Raw genomic sequence first — 14625 nt, 5'->3', positions numbered from 1 at the left:
CAACGCCCGCTACGGTCCCACGATGAGGGGCGTCCTCCCTCAGAGGTGGTGCAGTCCTCGAGGCCTCGGGAGTCCAAGCCCCACCTCGGGCGGAGCGATGACTTTAAAGTAAAATCTTAAAAAAAAATAAATAAAAGAAGAAGAAGAAGAAAAGCTGATGTAAAACAAAACTTGAAAAATGTTTACAAGAAGTAAAATAAACTCCCAATTCCCCTATCTTAACAGATTCATTTTCCTTTTTTCCATGTTATCTCCTGGTCCTCCACATGTTTGTCTCTTTTTGCCTATTTATGACCACAATGTAAATGCCATTTTTGAAAATATTACCTTTTGATTTAAGGTTCATCAAAAACGTTTTTGATATTTCTGCAGTCTTCCTGGTTCTGACTTTTAAGGATCACGTAACAGGACCTCTTGTTGACGCGTGACACGTTTTTACATCGTTTTCCTGCTGTAGCAAGCCGGATTGCTTCCCTCTTTCGACCCTTCCAGGTGGCCCCGTGCTAAACATCCCTGTGCAGGTAGATTTTTGCTTCTGTGGAATGGGCTCCCCGGATGGTTCCCGGGTGCGGAGCTGCCAGGTCGGCGGGACGGAGCAGCTGGGGGCTCTCACCACGGGCTGCCCCGATGCGAATTTAAGAAGGCGATGGGTGCGTGTTTACACGGGGAAGCGGGTCTGTCGCAGTTGTGCCCGACTCCCAGGGCTGGACGCAGGCCGCGTCCACCCTGACGGAAGGAGTCTCAGAAACAAGGCTGTCTGGGGCGAAGCGTGGGCCGATGCAGCTCCCAGCAGAACCGTAGCCAGTTGCCGTACGTCCGAGTCCATGGAAGTGATTCGCTTTCCTAGGACTTCGGGGGCATTCGCACGACACGTCACACTATGAACTTACAGGTTAATTTGAACGGCTGACCTCGCCCTGCACAGCAGCGTATTCCTCGCGGTTGTTTTAAGAAAAGGGGAATAGCTACTTGCTTTTGTGTTGCGCGGAATCCAAAACCAGATCACATTCCCTTTCTGTGATGGGCCGTCAAATATTTGTCGAATGAATTCATGTACAATTGTTCTGCTTATTGCCTGTCTTAAATATTTGATATTTAATCCTGACGAAGTTAATAAAAAGGTGCAAGATCTTCAGCTTTACAGATGGAATTAAGAAAAATTAAAGTACAGGGGCCCCTGGGTGGCTCAGGGCATGACCCCAGGGTTCCGGGATCGAGTCCCGCATCGGGTTCCCCGCAGGGACCCTGCTTCTCCCTCCGCCTGTGTCTCTGCCTGTGTCTCTGGGTCTCTCAGGAATAGATAAATAAAATCTTTAAAAAAAAATTCAAGTATAAGAAATACCACTTTTGAATGAAGCAATATTATAGTCCATGATCAGTTCACCACCTTCAACTTCCTACTCCTCATTGCTTAATTTCATAATTCAAATATAATACCAGTGTCAGTTGTCAGCTGCCAAAAAACGTGGAGGACATTTTTCGATCCTCCCCAAATTTACATCCATTTCCATAGTTCTCGGTGTGTTAGATCATTGGCATTTTCTTTCTACAGAGTTTGAACTCTCTAAATGGATGGCGCCAATAGGCTTGCACCAGGCACCAGCTGTCACTTCTTTGGAAATTTTATTTCAGTCTTTTGGATTTGAATAATCAAAAATCTATTAATCTATCTCAAAAATACATGACTTTTCAGCTTTTTGTTTTGGAAAATGTACATACTTTTAGAATCACTTATCTTAAATATCACACTCTGGTGTTACGCATACAATTTATTTGTAAAGGGCAACGCGGGTGACAAAGGAATCAACCTATAACACCCGAAGGAAAAATCACTTGTGGGCCGAAAAGAGAGTCTTTCTGAAGCAGCGGAGACCCAGGTCTGCGGTGGCTCCATCTTTCGTGGCTGGCTTGACGAGCGCCCCGGGCCTCCTCTCTGGACCCGTTCATTCATTTTCCTGGCTCCACTCTGCCCCCATGTCTGCTCCTTGGCATTTGATGATCGTGCCTTGCTTTTGTAAAATACTGCTCTTGCGCACGCTGCTCCTTCTACCTGGAGTGCCCTTCACTCTCTTCTCTGTCTGGAAAATTCCTCCTCATCCTTCACAGCCGAGTTCAGCTATCACTTGCACAGTTAACTTGCCCCTGACATCTAGCAACCTCTCCTCCATCAGGGGCCTCCTGCAAACAAACAAGCAAACAAACCTGGTCCGATCACAGAAGGAAGCCGACCCGTTTGCTTCTCTAACAGCACCAGGTGCGTTGATACCCTCATTCAAATGTTTTCTTGAGGATCTCACTGTCCTAGATGCTGCAAAACAGTGATGGGCACACAGAGAAGCCTTCCCAGGGCTCTTGGCCTATTGAGGATAGACGCAGTACGAAGCAAATAAATAAATCCACTGTTTAAGACGCATATTTAAGGAGATACGTGCTTATGGAGAAAACAGAATCGGAAGAGCAATAGGAAGTGCCAGGGTACCTGTGAGATGCTTACACATTGGAACTGGGTAATCAGGGGAACTTCAGGGAGAAGGTGGCATCGGGGCAAAGACGCGAAGCAGGTGAGGGAGCGAGCAGTGGGGATACCTGATGAAGGGAGCTCCAGGTACAGGGAACGGCACGTCCAAAGGCCCTGAAGGAAGAGCTTGCCAGGAATATTTGAGGAAGAGCAAGGAAGCTCATGCGCATGGGACCCGGGGAGCAGAAACCACAGCAGTGGAGACTAGATAAGAAAGGTAACAGAGTGGACATGGGAGCCCAGATTTTATGGGGTCTGTGAGACCCCTATATGGACTTTGGCTTTAACTAGTAGGGAGATGGAGCCGTTGGAGGACTTGATCAGAGAGAGAGAGAGAGGCAGAGACACAGGCAGAGGGAGAAGCAGGCTCCATGCAGGGAGCCGGATGCAGGACTCGCTCCCGGGACTCCAGGATCACGCCCCGGGCTGAAGGCAGCACTAAACCGCTGAGCCACTTGGCTGCCCTCATCTTATTTTTTTTTTAATTTTATTTATTTTATTCCTGAGAGAGACAGAGGGAGAGGTAGAGACACAGGCAGAGGGAGAAGCAGGCTCCCTATGGGGAGCCCAATGCGGGACTCGATCCCAGGACCCTGGGGTCACACCCTGAGCCAAAGGCAGATGCTCAACCACTGAGCCTCCCAGGCGCCCCAATGTGAGTTACAATTTAAAGGTTCCTCTGCTTGGTGCCCCTGGGTGGTTCAGTGGTTGAGCGTCTGCCTTCGGCTCAGGTCATGATCCCGGGGTCCTCGCACCGAGTCCCACATCGGGCTCCCCACGGTCAGATTCTGGATATGAGTCGACTGGAGAGCCAATAGGACTTCATGATGGATTAAATGACAGAAAGAAACAATTCAAAGACGACTTCAAGGTTTTTTGGCCTGAGCAACTGGGAAGATGAAGCTGTTAGGAATTGGGATGGTGAAGGTTGTGGAAGGAGCAGGTTTGGAGGGGGAAGGTTAGGAGTTTGGTTTTGGATGTGTTGGGTTTGAGATGCTAATTAGCCTCCAAAGGAGAGGTATCAGGTTGTCAGTTGGATGTGTGAGTCTAGAATTTGGGAGAGAAATCTGCTGGAGATAGAAATTTTGGAGTCATCAGCTTACACTTGATCTTTAAAGCCATGACACTGAATGAGATCATAAAGGGTGTGGTCGTGGAAAGAAAATATAAGAGGTCCCCGCCTGAGCCCCAGGGTGGTTAAGCATGCGGGTCGTTTATAGTATGTTCACATTTTATTCTAATTGTGTGTCTTACACTTCCCTTACATTCTGATCTCCTTGATGGAAAGGGCTGGATCTCACTCATTTTTTAACAGTTTTATCTGAGGAATAACTTACCTGCCACAACAATCACCTGTTTTAAGCGTACAATTCAATGCCTTTTAGTTCTTACTCACCTTTGTATCTTCATTAACAGGTATGTAGTCAGCACTTGATAAATGTTTTTACGACGAATGGTGAGTTTTTCAGTGAATTACTAGACAAGTGAATGCATGTCCTCTCAGATCAGCCCTGTGCATATCTGGATGCCATTTCTTTGGGTACAGAGTGAGAGTGCTGACAAGAGGATTTTAAATTCTCTTTCAACTTTGAAATTTAAATATTCCAAATGTTTGTTTCAGAGGCAAGGAATAAACCTCAATGAGCCGCTTCAGTTACCCCATCACTAGCTTTTATAATGGCATAAAGACACGAATTTTTTTTTTTTTTTTGGAAATTTTTTGGTGCAATAAGAAATCGGTTTTGGCCTTGTTGGGTCAGGCTATAACTATTAAGAGTATTGTTCGAAATTCAAAATATTATCATGAATCAGGCATTAAAAAACTAGAAACTTGGAATTTAATATTATTTGGCTTATAGTACATACAGTTGTAATATATACATAACACTAGCACAATGAGTGAATGTTAAGTAGAACCATATTGTCACAGGGTTCCTGTATTTCAAATTTAGTACTAATTCAACAGTAACGCTAAGTAAATTGTTGTAAAATAGAGATTGTCATCCCTACAGCAATCACTAAAGTAGTAATACCAAGAGATAACACTTAAGAGGTAAATACAGGAATTAAAAAGCAAAGCTACAAATAATTGATTAACACAGAAGAAGGTAAGAAAAGAGGAACAGAGGAACAAAAACAGATGAGACCAATAAATAGCAAAATGGGAGATGAAATCTAGTCTGATAAAAATTACATTAAATTGACTAAGCATTCTAGTCCAAGAGCAGAGATTGTGAGGCTGCGTCAGATAGGATAAAACTACATGACCCAATCGTTTACTGCCTACAGGAGACTCACTTTATTTAACTACAGACATAAATATGGTAAAAGTATCAAAAATATATAAATATGGCAAACTGTAAGCATAAGAAAGCTAGAGTGCCTATATTAATAAAAGATAAATAGATTTTTTAAAAAAGATTTTATTTATTCATGAGAGACACAGAGAGAGAGAGGAAGAGGAACAGACACAGGCAGAGGGAGAAGCAGGCTCCATGCAGGGAGCCCGACGCAGGACCCGATCCCGGGTCTCCAGGATGGCACCCTGGGCCGAAGGTGGCGCTAAACCGCTGAGCCACCCCGGCTGCCCGATAAATAGATTTTTTTAAAAAAGTTTAATAAGAGGCAGAGGGGGCATTTTATGGTATAGTATCTATTGTCACAATATGTAACAATTGTATCTATTGTTAAAATACAAAGAAAGGGTAGAGGTTCAAAATACATGAAGCAAAAACTGATAGAACTAAAGAAAGATAGACAAATGCATAAACATAAAGATTTTAATATACTTCTCTCAGTAATAAATAGAACAGCCAAAAAAATCACTAAGTATATAAGAAGATCTGAGTAACATGATCAACTGCTATAATCTAACTGACATTTATAAAACAATATCCTCAGCGATTTCAGACTACACATTCTTTTCAAACACACATGAGATATTCATCCAAACAGACCATATTCTGGGTCATAAAATAAGTTTCAGTAGGTATCAAAAAACTGAAATCTTATATAGCACGTTGTCTGACCACAATAGAATTAAATGAGAAATAGTAAAAGAAATAGGAAAAGGCCAAATACTTTGAAATTAAATAGCACATATCTGAATAACCTGTGAGTCAGAGAAATCTCAAGGGAAATGAATATTTTGAATGGATTAATAATGAAAACACAGTGTTTCAAAATTTGTTTTGCTGAAGCAGTGCTTAGTTTGAGTGAAACTTAGAGTTTTAAATGTTTATATTAGAAAAGGTCAAAAGCTCTAATATCAATGATATGAGTTTTGACCTTAAGAAATTAGAAAAAGAAGAGCAAATTAAACTTAAAGTAAGCAGTTATAAAGAAAGAGTAGGAGTCAATGAACAAAACAAAACAAAACAAAAACAAAAACAGAGAAGATTAATGGAACTAAAAGTTGGTTCTTTGGAAAGATCAATGAAAAAACAGACAAGGTACAAATTAACAATATCAGGAAAAAAGAATATATAGAGCCTACTGGCGTTAAAGGATAATAAGATGATATTATGAACAACTTAGGTAAATAAATTTGACAACTTAGATGAAATGGAGAGCCTCCTTGGAAGACGGAATTCACCAAACTGACATAAGAAGAAAGAGAAATTTTAAATAATCTCATACCTACTAAAGAAATTGAATTAGCAATTTAAAACTTTGCCCAAATAGCTTAACTGGTAAATTCTACCAGACGTTAAAGGAAGAAACAATACAAATCCTTCAAAAACCATTTCAGAAAACACAGGAGGAAGGGATCATTTCCAAATCATTGAAGAAGCCCATATTAAACAGACACCAAAACCAGGCATAGGTGTTACAAGAGCAGAAAACTATAGACCAATATTCCTCATGTGCATGGATGCAAAAACCTTTAACAAAATTTCGACAGCTCAAATTCATTAAGATATAAGGAGGATAATACATTATGAACAAGATATAGAAATAACACATTTATTCCAGGAATGCAAAGTTGGTTAGCCCTTGAACGTCGATCAATGCAACTCACCACATTGAGAGTGAATTTCGATAAAGCCTCTCAAACTTGGACTAGAAAGTAACTTTCTCAACTTCATAAAGAATACCTATGAAGCAAAACAAAGAATCTTTTTTTTTTTAATTTTTATTTATTTATGATAGTCACAGAGAGAGATTGAGAGAGAGAGAGAGAGGCAGAGACACAGGCAGAGAGAGAAGCAGGCTCCATGCACTGGGAGCCCGATGTGGGATTCGATCCCGGGTCTCCAGGATCGCGCCCTGGGCCAAAGGCAGGCGCCAAACCGCTGCGCCACCCAGGGATCCCCCAAAACAAAGAATCTTAAGACTAAGATCATCCTTCATGTTGGAAGACTGGATGTTTTTTTCTTCTTAAAATTGGCAATATGGCAAGCTTGTCCATTCACCCCATTTCTATTCAACATTGTGCTAGAGGTTCCAGCAGGACAATAAAGAAAAAAAAAGGAAAGAAAGTGAAACAAAAAGCCTACAAACTGAAAATGAAATGGAGAAGTAAAGTTGCCTTTATTCACAAATGAAGCTATTTTATTCATAGAAAGTTTTGAAGAGGGATCCCTGGGTGGCGCAGCGGTTTGGCGCCTTTGGCCCAGGGCGCGATCCTGGAGACCCGGGATCGAATCCCACATCAGGCTCCCGGTGCATGGAGCCTGCTTCTCCCTCTGCCTATGTCTCTGCCTCTCTCTCTCTCTCTGTGACTATCATAAATAAATAAAAAAAGAAAGTTTTGAAGAACCAAGAAAAAAGCTCCTAATACTCATAAATGCTCAAGATATAAAGTTAATGTACACAAACCAACTATATTTCTGTACAATAGAACAAACAACTAAAAAAATTAGAAAAAATAAAACTAACTTAAAATTCTATTTATAACATAAAAATGTAATATTATGGAAAATGAAATATGTAAAAAATCTAAACACCACAAAATACAAAATACTACTGAGAGAATGTAGAGACTCAAATAAATGGTGAAGTATGCCATGTTCATGGATTAGAGGGCTTCATATCATCAATCTGAATGACTGTCAGTTCTCTGAAAATTGATCTATAGGTACAATGCGATTCCAATAAAAATGTCAACAGCCTTTTTTTGCAAAAATTAGCAAGCTGATTATAAAATGACCAAAAAATGGCCAAAATAATTTTTTTAAAAATGGAGAAATTATCCTATTTAAAGACTTACTATAAAGCTACAGTAACGAAGACAGTATTATTTGTCCTAACAATAGATATATAGATCAACAAAATACAACAGGGTACAGAAATAGAGTAGACATTCGAGGTCCACTGATTTTCAACAATGGTACAAAGATAATTCAGTGGGAGAGTATAATCTTTTCAATAGTGCTGAAACAACTAGAAATCTATACGGAAAAAAAAAACAAACTTCAACTCACCTCGTACCGTCCACAAAAATAAATCAAAATGGGTCATAGACATAAACACAAAAGTTAAAACAATAAGGATTCTGGAAAAAAAAAAAAGGAGAAAAATATCTGTGACACTGGAGTACCTTCAAAAAAGGGTGTTTTTGATAGGATACAAAAGACCACAACCCTTGAAAGAAAATAATGATAAATTAGAGCTCATTACAAGCTTTGAAATGAGCTCTTCTAATGACATCTTTAATAATACGAAAATGAAAGCCACCTCTTGGAAAAATACATTTGTAACACATATCTGACAATGGACTTGTATTCAGAATACATGAAGGACTTTAACTCAATAGTAAAAGGACAAACATAACTCAACTAAAAATGGGCAAGAGATTTGAACAGACACCTCACAAAAGAAGGTATAAAGAATGACCGATAACCACATGAAAATTCATCAGGGAAACACAAATTAGTCACCAGGAAAATGCAAATTCAAATACAACTTCACACTCACTAGAAAGACTTAAATTTAAAAGACGGACGTGAGAGTTAATTTTATAGGGCAATTTGACTGGATCAGGGGGTTCACCAGGTATTGGGCGAAGCATTATTTCTGAGTGTGTGTAAGGATGTTTCCAGATGAGATTAGTATCTGAACTGGTGGATTCTGTGAAGACTGTGGCGCTCCCCAGGGTGGGTGGGCATCGTCTGATGGGTGAAAGGCCTAACTACAACAAAAGGTGGGGGAAGGAGGAACTCCCCCCCGTTTCTCTGCCTCGTTGCTTCAACGGGGACCTCTCATCTCATCTTCTCCAGCCCCCGGACTAGTATTTACGTCATCGGCTCTCTTGACTCTCAGGCCTTCAGTCTCAGATTGAATTACACCATCAGCTTTCCTGGGTCTCCCCTTGCAGATGGCAGATCATGGGACTTCTCAGTTTTCATGATCATATAAGCCAATTCCTTATAATAAATCTCTTTTTACAGCCTATTGGTTCTGTTTCTCTGAAGAACCCTGGCCAATACGACTGACAACCCCAATCTTAGGTGGACGTGTGAGGCAAACGGTAATTTCTCACAAAATGAAATACGTATCTACCCTACGACCCATCAAACCCACGCGTGAGCATTTACCCGAGGGGAATGAAAATGTATATTCACAAACAGCCATATACAAGGATGTTCATAGCAGTTTTATTGATAATAGCCACTACCTGGAAATAACCCAGACATCCCTCAGTGCAAGAATGGATAAATATGTTGCAATATAGCTTTAAAATAAAATACTCCTCAACAATAGGGAAGAACACTCTTCCGATACATGCCACCGTGTAGATGAACCTCAAAAATAGTATGTTGAGTGAAAGAAGCCAGATTCAAAAAATATATACCGGATGATTCCATTTGTTGAAATTCCAGGAAAATAATCTGCGAGACAGAAAGTGGATCAGGGGTTGCTTGGGGATGGAGGAGGGGAGGGGCAGCTGGAATCTAGCTAGCGTTGAGGCGCTAACTAGCTGTGTGACCTTGAGCACGAGCCCCCCTTCTCCTTAGTTCCTTCAAGTATAAAAGAGCAAAGCAGACCCAGGTCACACACACTGGCTGATGTCCAAGGGCCCTGCCAGCCCTTCATTCTTGGTCTCTCCCGCATCCAGGCTAATAAAAGAGTCAAGCAAATGAATTTGTTGAAGTTTACATTGAATTTCTAAAAACTAGCATTAATTGTCATCAACTATTTTTGTCGGAGAGGAAGGGAATGATTATCTAGCGTATTTTTTTTTTGCCAGAGAAAATTATGAATTAATGGTAAGACAGGCCAGAAAAATGAAGGAAGACTTTGTTCTGCGGTAGCAGGAGGCCTGTGATTTTGATAGGAAATGCTGAGTAAAGGGTGCGGTTAAGTAGCAGAAGGAAGTGAAAGTAAAGAAAGAAAAAGACGCGCACCATCCAGCACAATGAGGGCTCTTATCAGCATCCAAATTACTTTCCTGATACGAAGTAGTTAGAGCCGCTCATTTTCCTCGTAAGGTCTTGTTCATAAGCTATTATACATTATTCATAACGGTCAAGTGGATAGAGACCCCACAATACGCCCCGTAAGGGCCCCGCCCTAGGCCCTTCTCTGAAGGAACACATTGCCGGTTCCGCAACAATCCCATGAGAAAGCTGCTCTGCTAGCCCTCCTCACCCTCCCCATTTCATAGGTGGGGAAACTGAGTCACATCCCACTATATCACCTTTCTAAAAAAGAAGACATTCAGAATTTGGAAGCACAGTTGGCCTCAAGGCTTTGGGTAAGGGATCATAACCTGCCCGGGTGTGGTGAGGATCAAGCATGATGACGTCCGGAAGTCCCTGGCGCACACTCAGGTCTCTCATGGCAGTTGTTACTTGAAGGAACAATTACTTCTAACTGTTAAAATTAGCGCAGCGTCTCGGAAGATGCGAGATTACGAAGATCCTGGGCCGGGTGGCAAGACTATTCAAGACGAAGGAAACCGCTCCGACAAGATGAGTTGTGTGACAGTGGGGGGCATATTCTGGGACCGTGAAGCCAGGGGGCGGCCTCAGGTTTGGGGATTGTAGAGGAGATGAGGCTACAGGCGGTGGGCAGCCCGAATCGCTCACGTGGAGAGCAGGGGGGCTCTAAGCCTCGGGGTGTGGAGGGGGTGCGAGGCCCGATGGGCCCCACCAGTGTTTGGGGACGGAGCTCTAGTGACAGAGCCGGGCTGAGGTGGGGCAGAGGCAGAGGGACTGCCAGGATGTTCCTGTAAGGTCTGGGTTGGGTTGGTGGAGGTCAGACCTGGGGCTGCACGGAAAGCGAGGCCTTGGGAGCACGAGGCCGATGCACCCGGGGCAGTGGCTGGAGCCGGTGACAGGGAGATGCGGCGGCTGAAGCGTTCCTGGGGTTGTCACCATCAGTGACAGGGAGCCCAGTGCCTGCTGAGGTCAAAGCTTCCGTAAAAGCGGGACTAGGTGTGTACAGAGGGGTGGGCTCAGGTCAGGACCTGCTGAGGGCAAGGTCTGCAGCGCATCTGGGTGCAAACATGGGCCTGGGGCAGGAGTTGGCTGCAGGCAGGTGGCCCCGCGCCCAGGACCATGGCCGAGGCTGCCGAGCGATGACATCGTTGGCAGGTGGACCAGGGCTGAGGCTGCCGAGCAATGACGTCATCGGCAGGTGGACCGTGGCCGAGCGATGACCTCATTGGCAGGTGGACCAGGGCTGAGGCTGCCGAGCGATGACGTCATTGAGGGAGAACCGGCGGCGGAGACAGCAGCAGCGCAGGACCGGGGCGTGAATGTCCCATGTGCCCGGGGGACCACGACCGATGGCGCGGGGAGCACAGGCAGCAGGCACACAGCCGGGGGCAGGTCTTGTGGTGGCTCGACCTGCAGGCCCCGTGGATTCCGCAGGAGCAGGTAGGCTAGGGAGGGACCGAGGGGACCAATGCTGCCTGCGGCCCCGCGTCCAGGGCGGGGTGGACGAGAGCTGGGAGGGGAGGACGAGCGAGTTGGGGTGCCTGGGCCTGCAGCAGCCCAGGCCGGGTCACCAGGCCCCCCAGGAAGGCCCGAGCGAAGGCAGGTGCAGGCGTCTGGGAGGGCAGCGGGGTCGCTCGTGTCCCCCCACGCAGGGTGGTGCTCTGAGGCCCCCATGGGCTCCCTGCGCTGCTCTGCAGCTGGAAGGCACGTGCCGGCCGCCGGGTCGGGGAAGGGGGTCACCTGAGCTTCCCTGCACACCTGCAGCCCGGTTGTTCCCTCGGGGTCCTGCCCGGTTTCCTTCCCACGTTCCTCCACAGCCGTGGGGTCTTCAGCCTGAGGCCAACGACATCGTGGACCTTCTGAGCTGTGGACATCGTGCCTGGAGCTTTCCAAACAACGACTGATTCTCAGTCGCTTGCAGGCCAGTGCTCTGCGCCCCCAGCCGGGAGGGCCCTGCAGCAAGGTCGGGTCGGGTCGGGTTGGGGCACAGGAGCCCTTCCCAGCACCCAGCGCCCTCCTGTCCCCCCGGGCGCCCTGCATTCCCTGCTGGAAGCCACTGGCTCCTCATTACGGGGGTCTCCGTGGGCGTCAGGCAAGGAATCCTGTCTTCTACTTGCCCAGAGTGACCCCTGGCTGACGGTGGCCAATCACATTTCATGCTGGGACAGTTCCCTCTGAGTAGGGTCACCTAAGGACTGTTAAAGGGAAAAAAAAATAAGGAATGGGGTTTATTTCAACAGAGATGCTCTGGAGGGGTCGTTGATTGGTTCCTACCACAAGATAATCCAGGGCCGCCCTGGTTCTGCCCTCGGTGGGCCTCGTGCTTTCCGGCCTTTGTTGATTCTCTGAGCAACTTCTAACTTTCTAATAAATCAAACAGTATAATAAGAAATAATGATAATATTTATCATTATATGTCAGATAATATGTATGACATGTAAATAAAACTAGAGACCCATAAAAAAATAACTTAGAGTCGGTTTCTGTTGTTTAAAAATATAAGAAATAAAAACAACCCCAAAACTGAACTAATTGGCTGACGCTACCCGAAGATCCTGTTTCTAATTGTCTGCCCAGGTTACCCCCATTGCTGTGTGAAATCAGGGGTGACGAGGATGGACGGGGGTATCCACTCTGCACCCTCCTCCACCTGCTGCCACCCCCCCCCCCCCGGGTGGTTTGAGCAGAACAGGCCAAGAGGCTCCGGTGTTTCCTGGCTTCCTCTTGAGATAAGTGCCCCTATTGCCCCGCTCACGGTACGCGGACGCTTGTCTCGGTCCCTTGTTATATCGTAAGCTTCTCCCAAGCATGGCCTGTGCCACCTTCTCCGCTTTGGATCTCCTGCGGGGTTAATGCTGTGCATTTCGCAGAAATATTTTTCATTCTGTAACTAGTTTTAAATTTTGGCTTGTGGTACATTCCCTCTTTAGACAGAACGGACTATGCCCCTACTTCTCCAGCATAACTGTGTCCCATGCGTAATCCCCTTGGAAGGGATGCGATACTGTTGCTACTATCGGTCTCTTGTCTACTAAGATGATGGTATTTGCCAGAGCGTGTTTCATCCCCCGGCTCCGGCTCCGTTACCACTCTCCTGGTCAAATCGGTGGGAGAGAAAGACAAAGGTTGGTCTGTTTTGTAAGTGAGCTCTGTTCTGCAGCTCAGTCGTGTGTGCCGTGTACGCCGAGAAATGAATGCATAATCGAGAGGACGCCTGTGTGCCAGGACGGTCCTGGGTGTCCTCTGACTCGTTATCCATTTCCATTCAGGTCCCACCTCGGCCAATATCTGGCTGAAAGACCTTGGAAAAGCCACTTGAGCTCCTTGAACCTTTGCGAGTACGGACTAGACTGGAATTTTTCGAACTTTTCTTGTAGGCTGAGGAACTCTCATCAAACAAAGTCTTACCCGGACACGTATTACGTAAAACCGATGAAATCGGAGGCAGAGGTAGTTTGGTTGAAAATTGGGGAAGGAGCCTTGAGGAAGGACGTGTGAAAACCAGCAGACGCGTCCGTTCCATGTCTAACTCCTCCTTGAGGCGCTTTATCAAAGAATACGGTCAGAGCTGGAAGGTTCACACCAGCACTGACTGGTCGGAGCTTCTAAAACTCTAATTAGGGGATTCCTGGGTGGCTCAGCGGTTAAGCATCTGCCTTCGGCCCAGGGCGTGACCCTGGAGTCCCGGATCGAGTCCCACGTCGGGCTCCCTGCGTGGAGCCTGTTTCTCCGTCTGCCTGTGTCTCAGCCTCTCTCTCTCTCTCTGTGTCTCTCAAGAATAAATAAATAAAATCTTAAAAAAAAACTCTAATTAGTTGAGGACATTAAAAATGAGAGGCAGAAACCATTAGGGTGGCTACCACCATCCAGAAGAAAAAAAGGAGAAAATGACAAATATTGCCGTGGACGTAGAGATATTGGAATCCTTATTTGTTGCTGATGGAAATGAAAAATGGTGCAGCCACTGTGGAGAACAGTATGGTGTTCTCAAAAAAAAAAAAAAAAATCGAACATAGAATTGCCATATAACCCAGCAAATCCGCTTCCAGGTATATGCCCCAAAGAATCGAAAGTTGAGACTTGAATAGACGCTCATACAATCATGCTCATCGCTGCGAGGTTTCTACGCGGCCGAAATACGGACGGAATCAAGTATCCATCAATGGATAAATGGATGAACAAAACGTGGTATATACGGGGATCCCTGGGTGGCGCAGCGGTTTGGCGCCTGCCTTTGGCCCAGGGCGCGATCCTGGAGACCCGGGATCGAATCCCACATTGGGCTCCCGGTGCATGGAGCCTGCTTCTCCCTCTGCCTGTGTCTCTGCCTCTCTCTCTCTCTCTGTGACTATCATAAATAAATAAAAATTAAAAAAAATTAAAAAAAAAGTGGTATATACGGGCAATGGACTATTATCCGGCGTTCAGAGGGAGTGAAGTTGTGACACCTGCTACAGTAGGATAGACCTAGAGGACGTGCTCAGTGAAGTAAGCCAGTCAGTCAAGGATACGTATCGTATGATTCTGTGCCTCGTACTTACGTGGATCAGGCAAATTCATAGAGATGGAGAGTAGAAGAGTGGTTCCCCGGGGCTGGGAGGGGGAGTGATGGGGTGTGAGTGGCCACCACCTACAGCATTTGAGTTTGGGATGAAGGAGGGTGGTGATCGTTGCACGGCGGTGAGGATGGAGGTGATGCCTAAAATGGCTAAAACAATAACT

This window comes from Vulpes lagopus, chromosome 16 (assembly GCF_018345385.1).
Source record: "Vulpes lagopus strain Blue_001 chromosome 16, ASM1834538v1, whole genome shotgun sequence".
Lineage (NCBI taxonomy): Eukaryota > Metazoa > Chordata > Mammalia > Carnivora > Canidae > Vulpes > Vulpes lagopus.
The sequence above is the reverse complement of the archived record's forward strand: the minus strand, read 5'-3'. Positions refer to the sequence as shown.